Source organism: Canis lupus, chromosome 26 (assembly GCF_011100685.1).
Source record: "Canis lupus familiaris isolate Mischka breed German Shepherd chromosome 26, alternate assembly UU_Cfam_GSD_1.0, whole genome shotgun sequence".
Lineage (NCBI taxonomy): Eukaryota > Metazoa > Chordata > Mammalia > Carnivora > Canidae > Canis > Canis lupus.
Genome location: NC_049247.1, coordinates 35,929,262 through 35,954,587, shown reverse-complemented (window position 1 = coordinate 35,954,587; position 25,326 = coordinate 35,929,262). Strand labels below are relative to the sequence as shown.

Genomic DNA, 25,326 nt, shown 5'->3' with positions numbered 1-25,326 from the left:
AGATTTCAGTAAAATTACAACAAAACATACTTAAAATAATACATTAAAATATCAAGAAGAAGAAATAGGAAGTAGGCAAAAGAAGTGTCACCACCTATAATAGTTGATGAGCTTTTTCTCCGCCCCCCCCCCCCCCCCCCCCCCCCGCCGCCTTCTAGATGGTGATGCAACGTGGGATACAGTGCATCAAGCACACCCATAACCGGCCACCGCACGACAGGGTCTTTATTCACCTTTGTTGCCAAGAAAACCCTCTCCTTCCTCCTTGTGACACTGCAGTTGACACTCGGCGTGACTTCTAGGTCCACAGGTGGGAGGGGGGCTGGATTTTATAGCTAATTTAACCAGAAAGTTAGAGACAAGGGAGACGATGTCAATTCTGGATTTGGGGAGCCCAAATTCAGGGGTGTCCCCAGCCTTCTCTTCTTGATGGGGTAGCAGCAGGGGCAGCGAGGCCCCCACACGCATGAAGCGCAGGAAAACTGTTCCAGCTCGAACTTCCACTTTCCTAAGACCCAGTTCCCTTTTGGGCACAATCCAGACACCGGGGAACACCGTGGCAACTACCTCCCTGGGGCTCCTGCCACCCCTCTCACCGTAAGGAGCCCGATTCCTGCTTTCCCTGCTCCCCTTTTCTCTCCCTTACTCTTTCCATCAGGCTTTTTTTTTTTTTTTTTAATCCTGATTATCTAATCTTTTGCAGCTGCATCCTCCCACACCTGCCCATTGAGACCCCGTGGATGAAGTGGTTAGCCCTTTGCCAAACCAGTTTCCCCTTCCTCCTAGGCCCGCTCCCAGGCACCCTTGCACTTAGGGGCAGTCACAGGAGGGATTTTGGCCAAGTTTGGGGGGTGGTGAGGGGGCCTGAAGACCCTGCACTGGCTTCTCCCCCACCTGCACATCCCCAGGAGAATAAAGACAGCCCTGCAATTAAGTGGCTGAGCCTCTCCCGGCCTGGGTTTCCAAACAGCAGCAGCAGATTCCCCCGACCCCCCACCCGCCACTTGCAGGAGCAAGAAATAAACTTTAATTGTGATAAGCCTTTGAGATTTAGGGGTTTTTTTGTTTAACGCGCACCTCAAGCTTTATCTTTCTCCTTCCTTCTCTTTGTTCTCCTCCCAGATCCTCCCCTTTGGGTGCCAAGTCAGAAACCTACCATCGGCCTGATAAACAGTAAGGGTACAGAATTAGGTGGATGGGTGGGGGTGCAAGTGGATCCACATTGTTAGCATTTGTATGAAAACGTGAAAGCATGCCCCACGGTGCTGCTAGACAGGTGGGAGGAATTCAAGAAGGATTTCACTTTCCTTCTCATAATTGGGGTCTTGGCAAACGAAACCTCCCACCCGAGCCAAACAACTGGCGGGAAGGCGCTGGACAGCAACGGTTTTCAGGGCCCCTTTCAGCTAGCAGGGGCTTATTTAAGTGTTCCACATAGATTTCTTTTTTTTTTTTTTTAATTTATTTTTTATTGGTGTTCAATTTACTAACATACAGAATAACCCCCAGTGCCCGTCACCCATTCACTCCCACCCCCCGCCCTCCTCCCCTTCTACCACCCCCAGTTCGTTTCCCAGAGTTACATAGATTTCTTTGTTCCAGCCTCACACCCACCTTACTCCCATGTGACAGTTGAGGAAACCAAGGCAAAGAAAGCCAGAGGGGGTTTCCCCAGAGTCACGGAGCTACGGGGTGATGGAGCCAGGACTGGAAACCAGGAAGGGTGCTCCCAAGTCCAGCTCCTAACCCCCACTAATAGGGCTGGTTATTCCACCATCGGAAGCCTCTGCAGCCCTTAAGTCACCGAACAATCACATTAAAGACAGGCTAAAAGTCTTCTGGGCACTCGGAGAAATGCTGCACCTCCATTTTTCTGAATTGAGACACTTTCTATGAAATTCCATTAAAAATGGGTTTGTAATGTAATGCACTGGTAGTGACCAAAAAGCACAAAGTTTAGATTGATGAACCTGTGAAAATAAACCATGTTAAAGTGAAAATGGGATCATCTTCTTAAAATGATTTTATTTGAGGGACGCCTGGGTGGCTCAGCAGTTAAGCGTCTGTCTTCTGGCTCAGGGCGTGATGCTGGAGTCCTGGGGATCGAGTCCCATATCGGCCTCCCTGCGTGGAGCCTGCTTCTCCCTCTGCCTATGTCTCTGTTTCTCTCTCTGTGCGTGTCTCTCATGAATAAAAAAATAAAATCTTTTAAAAAATGATTTTATTTGAGAGAACAAGATAGGATGGGGGGAGGCGCAGAGGGAGAAGCAGACTCCCCACTGAGCAGGGAGCCTGACATGGGGCTCCATCCCAGGACCCTGAGATCATGACCTGAGCCCAAAGCAGATGCTTCACTGACGGCCACCCAGGTGCCCCAGTATCAACTCTTTCTTGATTCGAGAGTTTAATGAGCTAATGACCAGGAAAGTTTGAAGTCCCGGCTTGATTTTTGTGCTATTCCCTCCTACAAGGGGATGCCTGCTGCACTGTAATATACTGCAAACTGCATTATAAGAGCCTTGCATTTGAGGCCAGTTACCAAGCGACCTATATATGTATATATAGATATACACACAACGTGTACTGTGCTTCACAAGTGCTTTTGCATTTTTTTAAATTTTTATTTATTTATGGTAGTCACAGAGAGAGAGAGAGAGAGGCAGAGACATAGGCAGAAGGAGAAGCAGGCTCCATGCACCGGGAGCCCGACGTGGGATTCCATCCCGGGTCTCCAGGATCGCGCCCTGGGCCAAAGGCCAGCGCCAAACCGCTGTGCCACCCAGGGATCCCATGCATTTTGATTATAGTTGCCTAGAAGTCCAGCCTTCAAATCCTTAAACCTTGCCCTTGGGTGGTGACACCTCCATTAATGGTTACCATTTGCTGTTTGTTAACAAACGAGAGTTGAATTGTTTCAATTTGTAGAAGAAAAAAAATCTGGCATAATTCTATCATGGATTCAACCTAAAGAGCGAAAAGTAGCAGAGGTGCATGCAAGATCGATACCTAAATTCGGGGTTCAAGGGAATGTTTCTCTTAGAGCACAAAAAAAAAAATTGATGATGGTCTCGTAACCTCGAGGTGGGACTTGGAGTCAGGGTTCAACTTGTCCATGGTTTTAGTTCCTTGGACAGAGCCTGGCACAAAGGAGGGGCTTGCTACATGGCCATTCTGCTCCATCGTGCATGGACTCCCGGGTGGAGGAGTTCTCCGTGTGTTCTTGGGTGGAACCTAGTTCAGTGCACTTGTTAATTTAGGATGCTGTGGTCACACTGCAGTGCTCAGGTGTCCCCTGCCATCAGGAAGGGATTTTCTACATTACTTTAGGTTTGAGAAGTCAAGGCATTGAATTTTAGTTTTATTTATACTCTTGAGTACACTTTAAGAGGGAGGAGAATTTTCCAGCTTTCTTAGAGAAGTAGTGCCTACACCCACCCAGCTCACCATCTGAAACATTTGGGCAACTTTAAAAATGCAGATAACTGGGCCTTTCACAATGTACTGAATCAAAATCTCCCGGGACTGGGCCTATCCATCTGCATTTTTCAAAGCTCTTCTGCTGATTGATGCTGTACCTCTAATTTTGGAACCCGCCACTACAAGTCCTTTAATCAAAATGCTTTACTCCCAATGATATAGCCATATAGCGGGCATGTGGAAAGAAAGTACTGGTTAAATAGTCACACGCCAGTACTTGAGCGTGGGTAAATCTATATTCCCAGGTGGTTCTTTCAATGACCCCTGCAAGTCCATGTAAATTTTCGGAATACCAACAAAGCAAGGACACAAGGAGATACTGAGAGGTAAACACAGGTCCTTAACATCCTACAGTCATCAAGAAGCAGACCAATGATGGGGATCTGGATACTCATGGCCCCAAAGCCCACTTTAGGACAGTGGTGATAAAAATAATAACTTTTTTTCAGGTGTTACAGTAAACTTTATACATTTGCAGATATGCCTTCGAGAAAACTCATTTTGCTGAATTTCACACTCAGATGAGAGAAACTGAAACAGATGTAACACCTCACGGGAGACACCCCCATTCTCTCCTAAGACCGATTTTTGTCTCAAAGTCCCAGCTTCTAGAAGGAAGTCTTCCCAGACCCGTCACTTAGTACCACTGCATCAGATGGTTCATGTGCTCTCCTAAGTTCTTTTTCATAGATCTTATTCCAATGCTAATAAACTATTTTGATATTTAATAAATGGAGGTCTTCCCTATTCAACCGTGAGCTTCCAGAGTACAAAAATCTTGCTCATCTTCCTATCCACAGCACTCAGTTCCGGGCTTGCAATACAGTATTTGCTCACTAAGGACTTGTTGAATGAATCAGTAAAGCCTTCTGCTATTTTTCACTTGCATGGATATGCCATTATTCATAATATTCATAAATATACCAAAAGGTTCAGTAATTACATATTTTTCCATAACGGGACTATTTAAACGTGATAAGAGCTTTATTATTGAGTTACAAAGAATTAGCTGAAAATTAACTCCTAAAATTTAAACAAAAATTATTTCCTGATTTACATTTGTTCTTATTGCTTAATTACATAAATACAAATTTAAATCAAAAACAGGAATAATCACAGTGTTAAACATATATTAAAATATTTTCTTTCATAAAATAATCTCATGCATTTTGCTATTTGTCCTATATAAAGACTAGATGGCTTTAAGACCTTGATGGATGGCTTGACCTTTCCAAACTTTCATAAAAAGAAATTTTACTTTCTTGTAGTTGACATTCATTTGAGATAAAGTAACCAGAGACAGCTCTCCGGCCTCGCTTGTTCCATAGTTGACCATAAAATAGATATTTTCATTATTAGAGAATATCCCTTTCCAGAGGGAGGTGAAGTGAAACCACCTAGACTGAAACTCGGACAATAGCCTCATCTAGCTTGAGGTCAGTGGATGCCATTCATGAGTGGTTCCCAAATTTTGTCTTCACAATGAGATCCCCTGAGGAACTTCATGAACTACAAATGCCTGTGACCCACCCCTAGGAACTGTGACTGAACAATCTAGGGCGTGGTAACCACTTTAGAGTCACCTAAGTTCCAATGGGAACAAGTTTGGGAGCCACCACCATGAGCTTGGGTCTACTTCAGGTGAAGTAGCAGAAGTATTGATGTTTGCACCTTAATCTTGGAATGGATTTGTGAAAGACTTGGACTCTGAAACTGGAGTTTAGGCCTTGACTTTCCTGGGCTTGCCTGTAAAGGATAGCAGTGAGGGGAAAGCCTAGGGTATTTCTTGTGTTGGGAGTCTTTCATAACCTGGGTGTCAAGACCCAAGACAGAGACTAATTTCAATAGAGGTTTTGATAGCAAGTTAACCACTGAAAGGGAAATTTGAAAAAGTAATAATACGTGGATTTTTTTAATCCCTCCCATCTCTAGTCCCTCAAAACAGAGCCGAATTGAGGATGAACTATAGAACTTAGTTGAAAGGCAGGGTTTAAAATGGATTTAACATGATCATGATTTATTAGCTGAAGAGAACCATCATAGAAAGCTCTAGTGAAGTACCAGTTAAATGACTTTGTACTGGAGAAATTTATGGCCTGAGAGGGAATGCACACACTAATACTGTTATTAATATTGCTGTATGCTGACTTCACAAGATTTTCTTCCCAAGGCATAGAGTTCATAAATTAGTGGCTTCTAAACCATAGGAACTTAAAAATAGAAGGAAAAAAATGATACTAAGAGCTTTTTTAAAGATAAAATTGAGAAACCTTTCGTTAGACTAAGAAGCAAACAAACAAACAAAAAAAAACACGAGGACTCAAAGAAATAAAATCAGAAATGAAAGAGGCAACATTACAACTGATACCACAGAAATACAAAGGATCACAAGAGACTACGATGGGAAAAGGTGCTCAACATCCCTAATCATCAGAGAAATGCGTTCCAAAACCATAATGAGATACCATCTCACACCTGTCAGAATGACTATTATCAGAAGACAAGAAATAACAAGTGTCAATGAGGATGTGGAGAAAAAAGAACCCTCATGCACTGTCGGTGGGAACGCAAGTTGGTGCCGCCACTGTGGAAAACAGTATGGAGGGTCCTCAAAGAATTAAAAATAGAATTACCTTTTGATCCAGCAATTCCATTAATAGGGATTTATCCGAAGAAAATGAAAACACTGACTCAAAAATATAGATGTACTCCATGTTCGTAGCCGATTTATAACAAGCCAAGCTATGGAAGCCAGCTGAGTGTCCATTTAGTGGTTGTGTGGATAAATACACATACACATACACATGATGGAATATTATTCAACCATAGAAAAAGAATGAAACCTTGCCATTTGTGGAAATTTGAATGAACCTCAAGGGCATTATGCTAAGCGAAAGAAGTCAGCGAATGACAACTATATATGATCTCACTTATATGTGGCATCTTAAAAGCAGCGACGGAAGAGCTCATGGATTCAGGCAACAGATTAGTGGGTCTAGGGGAGGTGTGTGTGACTATAGTTAATACTGGGCTGTGTATTTGAAAGTTGCTAAAGTTCTCATCATGAGAATAAAAACTATATAAGGTAACTACATACGGTGCTGGATGTCCCTCAGACCTATGGTGACCACTTTGCAATATATACAAATATAGACTCATGATGTTGGACACCTGAAATTAATGGTATGTCCATTACACTTCAGTTAGAAAAACTGGGGAAGGAGCAGGTGGGAAGGAAAGATGTGTCAGTTGACCTTGAGGCTTCAGAATTTATAATCATGGCCACTGATTGATCCCTTTAAACTGTTTCTTGGATGATGAGAAGTTGCTTTTTTCAACTAGATTCATCTGGATTAGCCTATCACTGAGTGTTGCTGAAACCAAAGCAACTCCAGTCTGTAGGTATCCCCTAATAGCGAGGACACCAAATGTAGTTTACAAACATTAAAAACAAACAAACAAACAAAAAAACAACCAAGCTGAAAGACTAGTCTTCAGGCATTTTCAATGGACTTTTTAAAACAGGAAGTCCAAACTCACCTTCGGGCCAGAGACCCAACCCTCAACAAAGAGTCCGTAAACCACGTAAGGTATTCCTAACGCCTAAGTTTTTATACTGACTCAAAGAGGTCATGGGAAGATGTATGTGCCAGCATGTCATCCTAGCCACATGGTACAAAGCCCAGGATGAGCTGGAGAACACAAGCAACAAGTTGACACTTTCCCTCAGGGTCATTTGGATGCAAAAGTAAAAAGCTCTAGGACTTAAACCCACTCAGCGTCCAAGGCCACCACTGATTATTGCAAATAGCTAGTTAGGAGAACTGCCCACAGACCGAAGTAATTTCATAACAGCGAACGTAAAGTGCCCTGTTCACTTTCTGCTCCTCCAGACCAACCCCAGCCAGTGCCTTCAATGAGTTAGCTCACGCGGCCCGACCCAAGCAAGTTCACCAACAAGGAGAACAAGCCCACAGAGGGCTGAAGACTTCCCAGGTCCCTGCAGGGAGGTGGGGACACGGCTGGGAGACCAGAGGCTGGTGCTCCGGAGTCCAGGCCTGAGACTACAAGGGAGGAAGAGGAGGAAGAGGGTGGGCACAGTCAGACCTGCTAGTCCTGACTCCTGCCACCCCTCCCAAGTCCTGGATTTTCCCTTCTGGGATTTTATCCCCTCTGCGTTTCACTAGTTCTTGATCACTCCTCAAGCAAAATCAGTTGTAGTCAATTTGAGTGGAAAATGAGAACAGAAGGGTTAGGAGGGTCATTCTCCTGGCCTCCTCCTCCTCTCCTGGGGAAGGCAAGGGTGCCCCCCATCTTGACAAAAAAGAAGCCCCCTTGCGGAGCTTCAAGTGTGAGCACACAATTCTAGGCTGATCCCCAGACCCCTCACTCCACTCTCCAACTCTTCCACAAAACAAACAGAAACAAAACAACAAAACCAGTGGTTTCTACACCTAAAGGGACACTTAAAAGCCACTGAACTTTGGAAAAGCTTGTGGTCTGAAAAAAAAAAAAAAAAAGAAAGAAAGAAAAAACTGGCTGAAATCTGTTCTAATGGCACATATTTAAACATCTCTCGTGGCCATAAGACTTTCTAGGTCTATTTCTTTAAAAAATTAAAAAAATTAAAAAAAAAATAAAAGCAGCAGCAGCGGATCCATAGTCCACCGCCGTGGGAGCCTGGCTCAGTGGCTGCTCGCGGCCACACACCTGCCGCAGGAGGCATCGGAACAGGTAGAAAGTTGAGTAAGTTCGAAAGAAAAACAGCAAAGCACCTGCCTAAGCTGCTCCCTCGTGTCTTCCGAGAGTCTTTGGACTCTGGTCTCTAAATAATTGAACCTTGATCTCATTTGAGGGGAGGAAAACACACACAGGTGTTCCAACTTCTAATGATCCCATCATGCCCAGTGCAAGGCACGGGTGTCAAAATCTTAAGGAGTGCGGGCCTTCATTTAGTACAGTAAAGCTTGTGGGTTTTTTTTTCTTTTTCCTTTTTAAACAAAATACCAACTGCCGTGTTCATCCAAAGTGATGTTGTCACTACCTTCTCCGGCTGTTTGGATTTGAAAGCCTTCAGTGCTCTTCAGGACTCTGGTGCCCACTCTGGGTCACTTGGGCTGTTCTAGAAACTACTGACGCGCGTGTCCCGGCCACAGGGAATTCTGATGTGGTCGGTATGGGGTGGGTGACTCCTGGGCACCGGGAGGTTTTGAATCTCCCCAGGCGATTCCAGTGTGCTGCAAAGTTCATGACTGTTCTAGGAAGTGGGATTTGATACTGGTTTCTTTGTCCAGTGTTGACCTCTGCTATCTGTGGCGTAGCGTTCATGAATATTGGGTTGGTTCTGCTTTTCAGGGAGAGCGCACCGCAAGACGGGATTGCCCATGCAGGCAACCAGTGGAATGTGTTACATCAATTTGTTGCATTTACTTTTAGTATAGACTGGGCTTGGGGCTTACCTAATGGAAATGCCATAGGATATGTATTTACCCTAGAGTGCGGAAGATGCCGGAACACTATCTGCCAGCTGCTCCCCCAGTTATGCAAACAGATTTTACAAACTGAAATGTGAAGTGTACTGGGAGAGCATGGTACCTGTTTCTGATGCTGATTCTAAATATTAGAACGTGAAATCCACCGATGAATATAGGATGAGAGTACAGCTTGCCTCTGTCCTGAGAACGAGCAATGACTTAAAATCAAATCTTCGATCACTGGGTGGCGGGCACTGAGAGAGGCACTTGACGGGATGAGCACTGGGTGTTATTCTGTATGTTGGCAAATTGAACACCAATAAAAAATAAATTTATTTAAAAAAAAAAAAAAGGAATGATGATGCAAAGCATAGTGAAACTATTAGGTTTTACCGATTCAGACTTTGTAACTCTGAATGATCGAGGTATTTCTTATTGCATTTAAGGTGACTTTTTAGTTTCTGAGATTTCTTTCTTTAAAAAAAAAAAAAAAAGATTTTAAATGATGTCTACGTGCAATGTGAGACTCAAAACTATAACCCCAAGATCAAGCCAGCCAACCGAGCCAGCCAGGCACTCCTAGTTTGTGGGATTTCTGAAAGCAAGAAAAACTCAGGCTCAAATCACTGTTTTCAAATGGTCTTAAGGAAATTAGAATTCTGAGCCGAGCTACTTTTTAAGTTATTGGATAAACACCATTTAGCAATAAAAACCAAAATGAAAGAAAGAAAATGTAACAGGCAGCCATAATATTCCAACAGAACATGATATGTTCAGAGTTGTAGGTTCCCTTGCCCTCTTCAGATCTCTAGGCACACATTTTACCCATCATTCCTGTAGGTAAAAACGCTCTGACAATGATACATCTTTATCTAGAATTGACTTTCCATGGATCAGACTTTTTATTGATAGGCTTCATTTTATTTATTAACACATCTCAGCTTAGAAGAGTCTGCCCTTGAAAAATCAGGAGGAAAACACATTTTTAAAACACTCCAAGCCCCTAAGAAAACCCCTCCCGGTTCCTAAAAAAATTAGTGAGGATTGGCCGCATTTTAAAATCTGCTTATTTTTGGAATTTGTTACTTATTTTCTTCCACCTACTTTTCATTCAGAGGTGATACAGGAATATATGTTTGTGGTGAAAAAAAAAATTGAAGACCAAGCACATTAAAAATCTTCCTTCCCTCCCGTAAACTCACTCTCTTGCCTACTTGGAGGTATTAAGTGTTTCTATCCTTGTATAAATGGGACGGTCCCGTATTAATTGGCTTTGAACTCTTTTATTCACTAAATATGGCTTGGAGCATATTTGAAATGAAACATATGGATGTTTGTCACATTCTTCTATGAAGGCTTCATGCTATTCTATAGCATGTATGTTCCTTGGTTATTGGTCCTCTTGGTTGACGACTGGCTTCCAGTATTGCATTTTTTTCCAAGTAGTGAAATGATGCTCATTTTTGTCTCCTCCTTGTATAGACGCGCAGGTTCTGCTTCAGTGAGTCTTTAGCATTCGGTAGATATTGCTAATTGCCTTTCCATAGTCTCCGCCATAGTCGATTCCTACACCAGTATGATGGGGACTCAAGTCCTTGCATCTTTCCTAGGAGCAGACACGACCGAGTTCTAATGTCTAATGAACTACTGGGTGAAAATAGCTCGCATATTGTTTTAATTTGCTCACTGTTTATTAATGATGTTGACTTTATTTAGAATATTTATTACCTGTGCGTATTCCTTTTCTGTGTTTGTTACAGAACTGAGCTCTCTAATCTCTTCTATGGCTGATGGTCACCACACCAGCATTCTAATTAAGACCAATTTCCTTGGCAGGAGTTTCAAATTTTTGCCAGGAACCAACACATCGTCATTTACTAGAGCATCAGATTATCTGATAATATTTATCTTGACCTCACAATCCTACTAATGAGGTAAGTATTCCTCCACAGGGGTGCCTGCATCTGAATTACCCTGGTCCTTACACAAAACGTAAACTCGGAGGACATGAAATCTGCATTTTCAAAAATTCTCCTGGAAAGTCCTTATGAACAGTAAATTCATAAGGAATTAATTAGATATCTTTGGATTTTTATTCTATTTTGTAAAAGCAAAGTGGAGAAAATGTTGGATTAAAGAAGACATAAATTCTTAAATTTCCATGGGGGATAAAGAAGGCAGTAATATTAAATTTAATGACACTTATAAGATCTCTCCAAGTGGCAAACAAGTTGGACATAAAAATTTACTTTAAATGTTGTAATAGCTTGCTTCCTGTGAGAGCTGATCTACTCTTTGCTATTTGTTCCCGTAATTAATAGAAACATTCTAATCTCACAGACAATCTTAAAAAAAAAATTAAAAAACAGTTGTCTGTGTGGCATGGTAATTGCTAGCAGGATTTCCATCTATGGAAAGAGGTCCTGGGAATGCAGGAAGGGGCACTGAGACCTGAATCCAAGCCTGTGATGGAGGGTGGTAGTTGGGGGGTGGGGGAAGGCATGTGCTGGCCCAGACGAGAACGGGGGCTGGAGGACATCTGTGCCCAGCAGGGATGTCAGCCAGGAGCAGAAGCCAGAGGGAGACAATGGGGAAGCAGGAGAGACCACAAACCATCATTCAAATCTAAGCAAAAGCCGGGCGTGGGGAAAGAAGTCGTAAGGAAACACATCCAACATCTCTTTTAACTAATGGTAGGTGGAGCGTTTCCAGGTAAATCACCATCTAATTTGAGCCTTTCATTGTGATTGATTTCTGTGATTTTTAACTGACATCTTAGTGACTTTGGACATTAATTTGCATTTCAGTTCCATTTCTTGCCTGACAGTTTTATACAAACCATTGCCAACGGTCATTATTTCAGATCTTTTCACTTGATTAATTATCCTAGAAGTTAAACTCAGGAGACTGAAAACATAGGAACAAGGTTTTGAAACAAGAATGGCCTCTGATCTGTGATTTATTGTCAGTGCTATCACAATGTCGGGTCATCTTCATTTCTTAGGCCCTTATTACCTTAAGATGGATTTTTCCCCCTGACCCAGATACAAGATGATAAAGGTCCTAAATGTGTTAGATAGAAAATGCATGCCAGGGGCGCCTGGGTGGCTCCGTCGGCTGAACATCGAACTCTTGATTTCAGCTCAGGTCGTGATCTCAGGGTTCTGGGATCGAGCCCCAGCTCAGGGAGTCTGCTGAAGATCCTCTCTCTCCCTCTCTCTCTCTCTAATAAATAAATAAAATCTTAAGAAAAGAAAAAAATGTATGCTGATTGTATTGAATGAAGTGTCGAGTCACCAACCTTAAGGTATTATGTGAACTGTAAGGAGGCTTTCATTGCTAGAATCAGGTTTTTTTTTTTTCTTGAATAACTGACACTGATATTTTAATACAAATGTGCCGACACTTGTACCTATTGTCATCCCTAAGCCTTTCTGATCTCTTTCCACAATAGGAAGCAAGAGCTCTTGGACAGAAGATAGAACACAAGAGGCAGGTGATACAATATCGTCTTGAAAACGAAAGGAGAAAAAGAAAAAACATAAAAGTTTTTTATTATTTCTCCAGCTTGTTGGAGGAAAACCACAATGAAACCCTCATATTTTTTTCTGTGAAGAGGCCTCAATGGGTCAGGGCGCTCGTATGCACATAAACTGAGGCCAGTGCACAGATTCTCGCTTCAAGCACGTACTGTTTCCCAGCTAAGAGAGTATCTCCAAAACATTTATTGATTCTGTTGCCCTAGTTTGAATCTCAATGATGTAAGTATGTTTAGTGATAACCTTGAACTTCTAATTATAGACTCTAATCTTGATTGTTATTTGGCCTTCATTATTAAGTTTATAAAATAAAAGCTGCCAAATTGCCTTCAAATGCTTCTAAGTTAAAAGCATTTTAATGGGTATTGCATATTCTTGGACTTAAAGGCTAAACCGGCACTAGCTCTTCTAAAAATTGTTAATTCCCACTATAATTTTTACTTTATAAAATCTCCTGCTAACTGCTATATTGTTGTGAAAGATAATTCTCTTGATCTAAAACCAAAGAGAGGGTTTATGGATATCTCTTTGTTCTATAATAAAGGAAAGGAGATATGTGACGTGCAACCATAATGAACTCTTGGGGGTCTATTCTGTTTCACCAAATTAAAGAAGAATAAAAGTCAGAACTTAGGGAAATGTGCTAGAGTGCGAATGTGTTTGGAAAAATCCTTGGTGGTGTAGCAGAGAGCACACGGGCTTCGCTAGTACAGATCTAGGTTCGAATCTTGGCTCGACACGGGGTTCCTTTGGCCTCCTGTTGGGAGGAGGGGAGAAATCCAACTTGTAAGATTGTTGTATGGAATAGGTAAAAATGAGCTGGATATATGAAAACAGTGAGTGTGATCTTTGCTAATGTCTGATGTCTATCAAGCCTTAATGCTAGATGCCATATGGTTTTCAGTGCAGTTAGCTCTTCCACACTGAGCTACAAATGTGCGTTTTGTAATTTTCATGCTCACTTTGGGTAATTTCCCCAAGATCAGACAACTAACTAGTCAGTGGGAGACAGAAGCAGCTGGAGTTTGCTTTTCTCATCCGATCATCGAGTATTTGATGGTGAGCACTCAGGCTCTGGACTGGAATCTGAATCCAGCTCTATCACTGGATTTTAAGCAAATTACTGAAGCTCCCTATCCTATTCCTCACCCTTATATCAGAAATAATAGTATCCATAACCTGTACCCTGACCCTGCTTAGGAAGTACCCATTGTAGTTCTGGAACATGCAAGTACTCAATAAATGTTGGCCGGATGTAATATGTGATTTTTTAAAAAACGTTAATCTCAAAAGAAGCATCAATCACTTATAGTTCTGTGAGATTTTATATATGTGTATATATATATATATATATATTTTTTTTTTCTTCTTCTTCTTCTGGAATCAACTTCAAAATGTTACTACTGCTCCAAGTTAACTAATGGATACGCATTTCCCCCATTTGAAAATATTCACTTTGACTTTCTGGACTTTCCTTTTTTTTTTTTTTTAAAGATATTTTATTTATTCATGATAGGCACAGAGAGAGAGGCAGAGACACAGGCAGAGGGAGAAGCAGGCTCCATTCAGGGAACCTGACGTGGGACTCGATCCCGGGACTCCAGGATCACGCCCTGGGCCAAAGGCAGGCGCTAAACCGCTGAGCCACCCAGGGATCCCCTCTCTGGACTTTCCTTCCAACTTTTTTATTTTGGAAAAGTTGAGAGAACAGCACCATGAACATCTCACACCTAGATTCATAACTAAATGTTTTACCAGTTGATTTCTCGCCTTCCTAGGTAAACTTTGCTAAAGCATTTTAAAGTAAATCACGGACATTATGCCATTTCGTCCCCTAAATACTTCAGCAGGTGTCCCTCGGAATGAGAGCATCCACCCACACAACCGGGCTAACAAAGCCAACACATCAACCAGGTAAAAAATATATATATCATCTAATACTCGGTCTATAGCCAGATTTTCTCAGCTGCCCCCCAAATAGCCTTTTTTGCTTTTACTTTTCACCCTAAATCTAAAAAAAAAAAAAGAAAACCCACATGTTTCACTTGGTTGTCATGTCTCTATTACTTCTTTGATGAAGAAACTGCTTTACCTGTCCCCCCCCCAACCCCACCCCACACCCGGGACACTTATTTGAGGAACTTTAAGAAGAGGCCAGGCCAGTTGCACAATTCGTATTAATCAACAGGATCCTTCACTTGTGAAGATTCATGGTTCAATGCCTTTAGCGAGTTTACGGAATCGGCGGTGTGGCTTCCCATTGTGTCGTATCAGGAAGGCCCCTGGAGGAGACTGTCCCATTGCTGACGCGGTGGGGTGGGCGCACCTGGCTCCGGCGGTGTCCGCTGACCCTTCCGTGGGGAAGGCACCTCTTCCCTTCGCCATCAGTAGGGTTGTCCGAGTGGTGATGATTTGAGGCTACGCGAATACCGTATTCTCCACAACTTCTCAGGCCGTGGGTTTTCTTGTCCACCGATGATCTTTGCCAAGAGGTGTCAGTCTGAGATGATGTTTTAAAACGTCTCTGTTCTCTCTAGCTCTGTCTGTTGGAAGAATCTAGAAGCTGTGAGACATTAGCAGCAAGAGGCATACCTAGTGTACAGACGTTGGTCTGTAAGCATCATTGGTAGGGGGAGGATGCTCAAGAAGTTTCTGACTCCAATACAATCGTAAAAAAAAAAAAAAAAAATACAATCTTAAAAAAAAAAAAAAAAAAAAGAAGTTTCTGACTCCAGGTCCAGGGCAGCCAAAGGACAAGGTAAGCCCAGGATGTTTTGCTCTGATAATAAGAACCAACTCGAGGGGACTCTCATTGGCCAGATTTGAGCATCGAGGGAAACGTTAGCAGGTTATGCAACAACGGCACCATGTGTAGAGATAAAGGGCCAGAGAGGTTAGTGTTTTAGGAAACTTGGTCGGCCGCTGTCTTTTCAATCTGACCCAATGATTTAATAGTGGCCGTAGGTCAGAGATTAGTGAGCAGCTTCTGGTTTGTCTCATTTTTACCTTTATTCTGAGAGGGGAAGACAAACAAAACAAAACAAGGAAACCACTGTTCACTGTTCACATTTGGTCCAAATTCTTCCGAAATGATTTACTAAGCAGAAACGTGTTTCAAAAATTCCAAGTGAGGTAGGTGAGAAGTAAGGTATTGGTTCTTTACTTGGGGCCAATATCCCGGGCTGATTCGTGGAAATGTCGAGGACCCTGGATGTCCAAATACGTTAGGAGCTGGGAGGAAAAGGAAGGCCGGTGTTCAGCATAATGGGGAGAAGGCGAAGGCAACCTGCCTCGGGACGGGTGCCAGCCGCCAACAGTGACGCTCAGTGGGGTTTTATGGAAAAGAGTGTAAAGGAGAGGCTGGCCACAGAGGGGGGGGCAGGGAGGAGAGAGCCCTGAGGGGGGTCGCGAGGACCCTGCAGTAGGAGGGGTGGCAGGGAGGCCCAGTGACCCCTGGGCTGAAGGGGGACGGCAGGGGCTGGGCCGGGGCCCACAGAGGCGCAAAGATGAGGCGGGACAGTGAGTGAGGGATGGCCCCCCAGGAACAAAAGCTGGGGAGATGCTAATTTGGGGCTGGACCTGAGCCTGTGTTGGAAAGCAACGGTGAGAAAGGATTGGCTCCCTGGGGGGAGCTGGAGAGCCGGTTCCACCTGACTCACCGGGCCCAGCGGACGTGGGGAGGACGGCCCGACAGTCTCACTCGCCCAGGGGATGAAGGAACAGGAGACACAGGAGGCCGCGAGGCCACCAGCAAAGGTGACCCCTGAGATGGCAGGAAGCGCCGTCAATAAGCCCAGGGGCAGGTACCCACCTGCTGACTCCGGCAGCTCCGACCACAGCTGTCCTGGGACCACATGACAGGCGGACGCGGCTGCTGACAGGTGCGTGGCTGGTGACATGACGTGGCAGGTGGACGCAGCTGCTGTTATGAATGTGGTTGCAGGTAAGGCGGGTCAGTCGCCGGCGACGGTGGGGTCACCCAGACTGCAGGGGTCCTGCACCTGCAGAAGTGGCCTCGGGGCCCCACTGCGACCTCACCTGCAGACGATGCCGAGCCTTCGGCCTCTGGGAGTGGGCGCCCCAGATCATACTGCAGCTTCCCCGGGCCTCTCTGTGCGGGGCGTGTGGGCCGCAGGCCCAGCTTATTGGGGCCATTTGGGCAACGTAGGGCTACGGGGTCACGCATCACCCCTCAGGAACGGGCTGCATACAGTGTCCCCCACCCCCGGGCTCTGCTGGCTCTTTGGCAGATCCCTCGGCAGCCCCCCTTCGGGCCAGGCGTCCGGGCCGCTGTCACTGCCCCACGGAGCCCTCGGCTGCCCCCGGTGACTCCATCTCAGTGTAGAGATGGTCTCCGGGTCCCAGGGCAGCAGGTGCGAGGAGGGGCGCTTTTGCAGGTGCACCCCGCGCCCTGGTAGGGGTGGCCCATCAGCGCGGCTGCACCCCGAGGTGTCACCACAATCTTAGTAAACTGGCTCCCAGGGCCAAGCTCCTACGGGCGCCCTTGGGAGATCCAGCCTCGGCAGGGTGGCACCTGCAGCTCCTCTCGGGCACCCTCTTGTCGTGCTCAGTCTGGCCTAACAACCTCTTGTCCTGAGGCCCCCCTGGTTGGTTTCCACCCTCCGAGCTGGTGCAGTTGCCCATCCGGGTGGAGCCCGTGGGGGTCCCGAGGCATCACCCCAAACCTAGGCCCCGGGGCCCTTGCGGTCGAGGCCCCTGCACACAGTCAGGCTGCACCAAATCGACCCCTAGTCCCCCCTTCGGCCGCCTGCATGACCTGCCCGGCCGTGGTTCCTCCCCAGCGAACGCGAACAACGGCAGCCAGTGCCTGGCTCCGCGGGGGTTAGGGACAGGCCGGGGTAAGGCCGCACCCACCTGCGAAGGTTTAGGGCGAAGCCTGGCACCGCATGAAGGATCACCAATTGCTAGAATTCCCGAAGCGCCAAGGATATGGTGAGGGGCATATATTGACTTTTGAAATCCCCAGTGTGGCAGCTGGGTGAGCATCGGGAACCGCTTCTGTAATGCTCCTGCCACAGCCCCATGGGCGCCCAGGCCCCAGCACCCCCGGGCCCCAGGCCTTCCTCCTCAGAAGCTTGTGGAGACCCGGCCCCCACCCCCCGCCGACCTCCACACCCCTCTACCCGTTTCAGCAGCTCCAGCCAGGAGAATGTTCCAGAGCCACCATGGTATTTCCAAGAGGGCATGATGCCCCAAGACCACTTCATTTATGGAAATAACCATTTACACAACTGGCCAAGCCTGAAGGGCTCCCATGAAATCTCAGGGGCAATCGTCACAGTGAAGCCTCACAGAGAGTTAGAGATACTGTGTCTCAGGGCAGCCCGGGGGGCTCAGCGGTTTAGCACCGCCTTCCGCCCAGGGTGGGATCCTGGAGACCCGGGATCGAGTCCCACGTCAGTCTCCCTGCATGGAGCCTGCTTCTCCCTCTGCCTGTGTCTCTGCCCCCCATAAATAAATAAATATGAATAAATAAATATGAATAAATAAATATGAATAAATAAATAAAATCTTAGAAAAAAGAAATACTGTGTCTCAGAATCCCTACAAGTCCGTCAAAATCGTATCTTGCTCGCGTGCTACATCAGCGATCCATAAGGACATGGCTTCTTTGCCGTTCTTGCTCCCCTCCCCCCCATTGGGACTTATTCCTGTAAAGGAACAGATAGTAAATATCTGGGCCCTGCTGTAGTGCAAGGGCAGCCTCAGGTCGTGTGTCAATAAGTGAGCGTGGCCATGAAATCTTTCTTCTTCAACCATATAAATGGAAAAGAAATTCTTAGCTTGCAGGTGGTACAGAAGACAGGCAGTGGGCTGGATTTGGCCCACAGACCATAGTTTCTCAACTCCTATTTTCAAATTTATTGATGTTTTTGTTATTTAAAAATTTTTGTTTACTTATTTACTCATGAGAGACACGGAGAGAGGCCGAGACACAGGCAGAGGGAGAAGCAGGCTCCACGCAGGGAGCCTGATGTGGGACTTGATCCTGGGTCCCCAAGATCATGACCTGAGCTGAAGGCAGATGCTCAACTGCTGAGCCACCCAGACGTCCCCTATTATTTTGTTTTAAATAACAGGAGGGGAAGCTGCCTAAAAGGCCTCATCTGGCCACAGTGTATGATGTGATTAAAAGAAACAAGGCAGCTTGTACACCTGGGTTTGTAGCAGCATGATGGGTGACAGACCGAAGGTAGGCGCTGCCCCAGTGTCCATCGGCAGGTGAATGGATAAAGAAACAGGTCTATACGCACCATGGAATATTCTTCAGCCCTAAAAAGAAAGGACATTCTGACACAGGTTACAACCTGGATGAACGTGTACGTTATGCGACGTGAGCTAAGCCAGTCACCCGAAGACGAAAGCCGTGTATTGTCGGCGCACACGTGACCTAGGGTGGTTCTACTCACAGAAACAGAGAACAGTGGTTGTCGGGGGCACAGGGAGGGCAGTGGGGAGCAGCTCCTGGACAGGGTCAGAGTGGATAAGGTAGGGTGGATAAGACGACCAGCGTTCTGGGACGTGGATTGTACAACAGGACGAACGTACCTAACACTTCCCAACCTGAGACACGGTTAAGCTGGTGAACTATCTGTTACTCGCATTTGGCCACAGTTAAAAAAATAAAATAAAAAGCAAGGAAGCTTAAGATGTTACACATAAATCCTAAGACCCAAACTGGACATCACTTTGCACAGGTTGCAGCGAAGATTCCCCGGCTTGCGTGCCGCGTCCCTGCGACCTCTTGCGATTTCCCGTGAGCCACACCGCTGAAGGAAAGGCCAGCCGAGCTGTTTGGTTCAACAGTCTTTCCTAAAATTAATGACACTTAAAAACCTCCACGTGCCAAGACACCACTTGGAAAGTATAAACATGAACGTGGTCACAACACCGTCCAAACAGGGGCACCCGGGTGGCTCAGTTGGTTAAGCGTCCGACTCTTAGTTTTTGCTCAAGTCCTGATCTTGGGGTCGTGAGATCGAGTCCCACGTTGGCTCGGCGCTCAGCAGAAAGTCGGCCTGAGATTCCCTCTCCCCTCACAAGCGCATGCATGCTCTCCTGTGCTCTCTCTTTCTCAAATAAATGAATACATCTAAAAAAAAAAAAAAAAAAAAAGAGTACAGTCCTACCAGGCAGATTGATTTATCTGCCCCACGTTATCATTGTCCTCGGTGGCATTATAAGCTCATCCTCATGCCCTGGCGTCATGGCAGGTGGACGTGGTTCGCTCTTCTGCAGCTTCGGGCCTGCCCGTGTGCCTTGCTCTGGCCAGTAGGATGTTAGTGGGCTCGAGTGAGGCAGATGCTGGGAACGTGCTTGCCTTTCTGCCATCACCACCCGCATGTCAGGGTAAGACCGTCCACCGGACCGGACGGGAGGCCAGAAGCCCTACCCAGCCCAGCCGGACCCGGATCTCCCAAACTCTAATTTGCAAGCACAGAACTTTGAAGATGAAAATAAGTGATTTGTTCCTTAAAGCAACACCAAATAACTGCAGTCAGAGCAAAGGGATAACTTGTCTTTTGAGGAGCCTACAGGCTACTGCAGGAGCGTGGGTGTAGTTCGCTCCTACACTCAGCTCTGAAAAGCAAGGGTTCTCCACTCTTGGTGCACAAGAATACCTCGGAGGGCATGTTAGCACTTTGCACTCTCAGAGACCATTCCCGGAGACTCTGATGTGGTCGGCTTGGGGGTTCGGGGGAGCCCAGAAATCGGCATTTGTTTTGCCAGCATCCTCAACTATTGGGATGCAGGTGACCCGGGCTTCTGGTAGCTTCCGTGTGTTGTAAGGTGTCAGGGATGCAGAAAGTCTTGCCCACCGAAGGACACAGGGTGGAGAGAAAGTCGATAGCACAAACCCACAACGCAGCGGCCTGTAAGCAAACACCTGTACACAATCCCTAGACCCAGGCGAACCGGCCACGTGTCTGGGAAGAAGGGAGGACGGGACCATGGGGGACCCCCAACAGCTGCAGCTCTCCCCCACCGGTGCCTCCCAGGAGCCTCAACTCTGGCCCATGCAGTCCTTGGTGCAGGATGGCGCGTCCTGTAGGCGCACAAACCGGACCCACCTTCGTCCCTTCTGTGACCATCGTGGTTCCAGGCTCTCACCGACACCGATTTTCTCCTGCCAGCCCTCACCTGTCTACGCTGGACACCTGTCCGGCTGCACCAAAGTCCTATCGCTCCTCCGCGCCGGGGTCTTGCATGTGATCCCCAATCTCACTTATTTTTGGAAAGGTCTCTACGTGACAGGACAAATGGCTCGGTTCCTCACCTGCATGTTTGTTATTCCAGGAACTGGCCGCCCTGCCCGTCTCGTCCCGACCTTGAGCCCATCAGTGACACCTTGCAGGATCGTGGCTCGTTCCCGACCACTCACCACCTTCACTATATTTAGCTGACGTTCAATGTAGTGGTTTCCCAAATACCATCTGTCGAATGCTCTTTCATTATTTCTTTAAATATCCGTTTGCTTGTCTTCCCAAGCTGGAAGAGCACACTTAGGCCTGCTTGATACCTCCCTCCAGAGCTAGGATGCTACTGATGAGCCCGGCTTCTCAAACACCCAATGGCGGCAATAACGGCCTCTGCACAAAATTAGGCCATTTGAAAGTTAATTGAAAATGTCCTTTGCTCTGGCAGTGTGCTCAGTATTTATGCACACGTTATGTTTTATTTAATCCTCACAACAGCTGGAAAGGAAGTACTCCTAGTTCCCCCATTTGATAGATGATGAAATACCAAGAAGGAAACTTGTCCAAGGACATGGGACACGGTGTTTCTCTCTCTCTCTCTCTCTCTCTCTCTTGCTTCCATTTAAACTAAGGTGCTGCAAGGAGGACTTTCTCTTTCCTTTTATTTTTTTCTGAATATTCCACAAAATTTCATCTTGATTTTCTTTTTTTTTTTTTTAAAGGTTTTATTTATTTATTCATGATAGACAGAGAGAGAGAGAGAGAGGCAGAGACAGGCAGAGAGAGAAGCAGGCTCCATGCAGGGAGCCCGACGCGGGACTCGATCCCGGGACTCCAGGATCATGCCCTGGACCAAAGGCAGGCGCCAAACCGCTGAGCCACCCAAGGATCCCCTCATCTTGATTTTCATTGCATTAAAAGTAATAGGACAAGTGGTTAAGAGTGTAAAATTATTATCATTATTTTATTTATTTATTTATTTATTTATTTATTTATTTATTTATTTTATTTTTATATATTCTTTTTCTTTTCTTTTTTTTTTTAAGATTTTATTTATTTATTCATGAGAGAGAGAGAGAGGCAGAGACACAGGCAGAGGGAGAAGCAGGCTCCATGCAGGGAGCCCCATGTGGGACTCGATCCTGGGTCTCCAGGATCAGGCCTTGGGCTAAAGGTGGCGCTAAATCGCTGAGCCACCCGGGCTGCCCAAATTATGATTATTATTGATTCAAAATGTCTCTCTGCTCATCAATAACGAGCTTATTTTAGCCACTTCGAAATCCCAGTTTATTTATGAATTAAAAAACAGTTGGAATATTATCTACCACCTAGTGTTGTTCTGATGATTAAAAAGGAAAAATCCACAGGAGGGGTATAAGGCAGGGGCTGGAAGACAGCAGGTGGGTAAGGAATATTTGCTAATGGGGTGATGATGATGATGATGATGATGATGGTGATGAGATTGTCCAGAGGTCTTCCTTCCGAAAAGACAGAAGCTTCTCCTGAGTTATATGGTCTTTACTCTCCAGAAAGTCATAAGGCAAACAATCTTCATTCACATAGGTTCTATGTGAATATTGGGGGAAACTGAGAGTTTTAAGTCTGGAAACTCCCTAGAATGACTTGCAAACTAAAACCTACTCCGCACCTTCTGAACGTCACGGGCTGTAATTTTCTGAACATAAAAGCTCAGATAAGCCCTGAAGTCAAGATACACGTGCTCGTGACATTATCCAAAGGAGTCCCCCTCGGAATTCCAGCTGGAGTGTTTGCACAGTGAAGGGAAGAAGGGAAGGAAATCGTAACCTGAAAAGCATACTAACCATACCACCCATCTCCGTGTTTCCTTCAGGACAGCGGTTCTGGTAGGTCTTTATTTTCTCACCAAGGACTGCACTACTCTTAAATAAACATGATTATAGCCTGCAAGAGCTACAGGCTGCTTCAGATGCTAAAAATAAAATAGTTAAAATGGAGAGACTTCAATTAGATGCGGGCTGCTCGACAATTTAACTTCCAATTGTCTTGTGGTTATTCCACAACTAGGAATTGACCATATTCCGTTTAAAGGAGATTGAAGGTCTCAGGAAAAAATAAAAAATGAAGTGGAATTTTTTTTTTTCTTCCCAAATCCTGATCTCTAGAAAAATGCAATCTGAAGTCACGTCTTTGAATTTTCTCTTTGCAAAATGGCCTCGCCCTCTGCCAGTCCTGGTGACTAAAGCCAACCAGCTGCTTATCGGTAATGGTGTTTCGACCCGAGAGTCTACTTCCCATTGAGAAGGACAGAAGCATAAAATTCACTTCAAGTTTTTTTTCTCAGTTTCCACTGCATTTGTGAAAAATTCTCGTGTGCATTCATCTGATAATTTTCGAGCTTCTTTTTATAGCGTTAGAAGCATGCTGTTACTTTATAAAGTCAAACCGATTCTGACTATTTGTGTTTCTTTTGGCTTGTGATATCGAATTGAAGAGAAGCAATGAGTCATTTGATAATTTAGTGTGAAGGCAAGTAGACCATTTTTCACATTATGGTGGTGCAAGGCTATTTTAAAAGCATTCATGTGAACAGTATAGAATAAATATACACATGTAAGAAAAATGTAATATATATTTATAGTCTTGCTACCCCCAGACCTAAATCCATACTTATGTAAACTTATATAACATTTAGATATTATTAGCAGCCCAACCCCAAGTACACTGAAATAAAGTCTAGATTATTGGGTGGATAGGGTGAAGTGGGTTTTAGACAAGTAAAGGAACAATCTAGTTCTCAACATGGCTTCCATGACATATTTAAAGACTGGATCTTCTCTTCTCACTTTATTTATATGGATTTTCCTCTCTCTCTCCCCTTATTTACCTGCTTCCTTTGGATGGTTTCAACTTCGCACTTCGTTTTAACCACCACTGGCTCACGGACAATTTTAATACCTGTGTGTGAAAAGAGAGAGAGATACCCAAATGTTATCCTAACCTACCGACTCTTTTCATCTGGTTGCTTCCTGGACATCTCTCTCCACCTTGAGGCCCCATCCAAACTGAACTTGAGATGTAATTATTCAAACGGCTGCTCTTTCTATTTTGTTTTCCAATTGGTGGCATCCATTCAGTCACCAAATCAAAAAATTAGAATTGAACCAATATTCTTTGTTAATCTTTCCTTCTACGTTCATCCGATCCATTTCTTACATCATTCAAGACTTGAAAAGTATAATCTTTATTTCCATGGCTGTATTTTGAGGCCTTTGTCATTCTTCTTTGGATTATTAAAATAACCTCCTAACCATTTCCTATAGAAAGATAGACGTATGTCTAGTATAAAGAGATTGTACGTTGTTGGTCCGTCTTTCTCTAACCTAATCTCCAGCCCCCATTCATACCTCTATTCCATCTTATTCTCCAAAATACTGAGATGTTCTCATGCAGCAGACTCTTTCAAGTTCCTCTGTGTTCTCCCATAGTGTTTTGTCAACCTGGAGTGTCTTTTCAAACCCTTGAACCCTTGAAAGCCATTTGAGGAGCCTTTTCTGAATCTGACAGAGTTAACCACTTTCTTTGTTCTGGTTACATACTGCGGTGTAACAAACAGCCCCAAAATGTAGTGCCTTAAGATGACAACCATTTTATTGTATTTCATGATTTCGTGGGAGGAATTTGGACAGTGCTCAACTGACAGGTTCTTTACACAACACATGGTTATTTGGTGATATTCAGCTGGTGGCTGCATGGATTCAGGGGTCTAACATGATTCCACACACAAGTCTAGCACCTTGTCAGGGATGGCTGAAAGGCAGGGCTCAGACGGACCCCTCTCTGTGTAGTCTCCATGCGAAGTCTCTAGCAGGACAATAGAAATTCTTACATGGCAGCTCAGTGTTCCCAGAAACCCAGGCAGAAAGGTGTCAGTCCTCTTCACATTGGGCTCAGAACAACATGACGAGACTTTCTTTGTACTCAAAGTGGTCACAGTCCAACTCAGATTTCAGAGAAGTGGTCAATTAAATGGGAGAGGTATCAAAGGATTGATGACCATTTAAACTCGTAGATACTATGCACCTATTTCTGTTAATAGTGTATAGACATTTCTTGGTTTACAGGTCAGGCTGTAAGCCCTTTAAAGGCCAGAACTCTGCCCAACTCATGCGCAGCACCAATACTTGAACGAATTGACCACGTTGCCACTCTGCTCTCAGTTGGGCTGTCAGCTGCTTCGAGAGACCCCAGGATGGTAGTAGGGCCAAACAGTGTTTGTAAGACACATGGATCCATTTTCTCCAATTCCATGCACCGAAGGGAACTCTTTCATTCTTCTCTCATGCAACGTTTTTCCCCCTCGATGTTTCTGTTGAGACCACAACCCATATTTCCCACTCACCTCTGTTCAGTGAGTGCAGAGTAAGATGTTGAAAAAAACAAGATCAGAGATTTTAGGGATTCTCCTCCTTTTGTCACTGTCGAGCAAAATGGAATCTAGGAGCAGCTGAGGGAGAGATTTCTAGAGCAGAATGGTGAGTGAGTAGTTAGCTGTAAAAGAAAACAAATTTTATATCTGAAATACTTTTGGAGGACTCATTGGCTGATAGGTGACTTGCCATCCAGGAATTGCTGAAT

At 45.0% G+C, this 25,326-nt stretch overlaps 1 long non-coding RNA gene across 6 annotated transcripts; it reads left to right on the top strand.

Moving 5' to 3' along the window:
* The first annotated feature begins 5,021 nt into the window (after nucleotides 1-5,021).
* LOC102154823 lies at nucleotides 5,022-15,147 on the top strand. 6 transcript variants are annotated; one of them, XR_005379532.1, is made up of 6 exons: nucleotides 5,022-5,118; nucleotides 10,712-10,885; nucleotides 11,504-11,644; nucleotides 12,406-12,712; nucleotides 14,341-14,404; nucleotides 15,028-15,147. It is a non-coding gene; the product is annotated as an uncharacterized LOC102154823 (long non-coding RNA). The 6 variants fall into 6 exon arrangements; XR_005379529.1 differs by having other exon boundaries at nucleotides 14,338-14,404; XR_005379527.1 differs by having other exon boundaries at nucleotides 14,269-14,404.
* The last annotated feature ends 10,179 nt before the right edge of the window (nucleotides 15,148-25,326 follow it).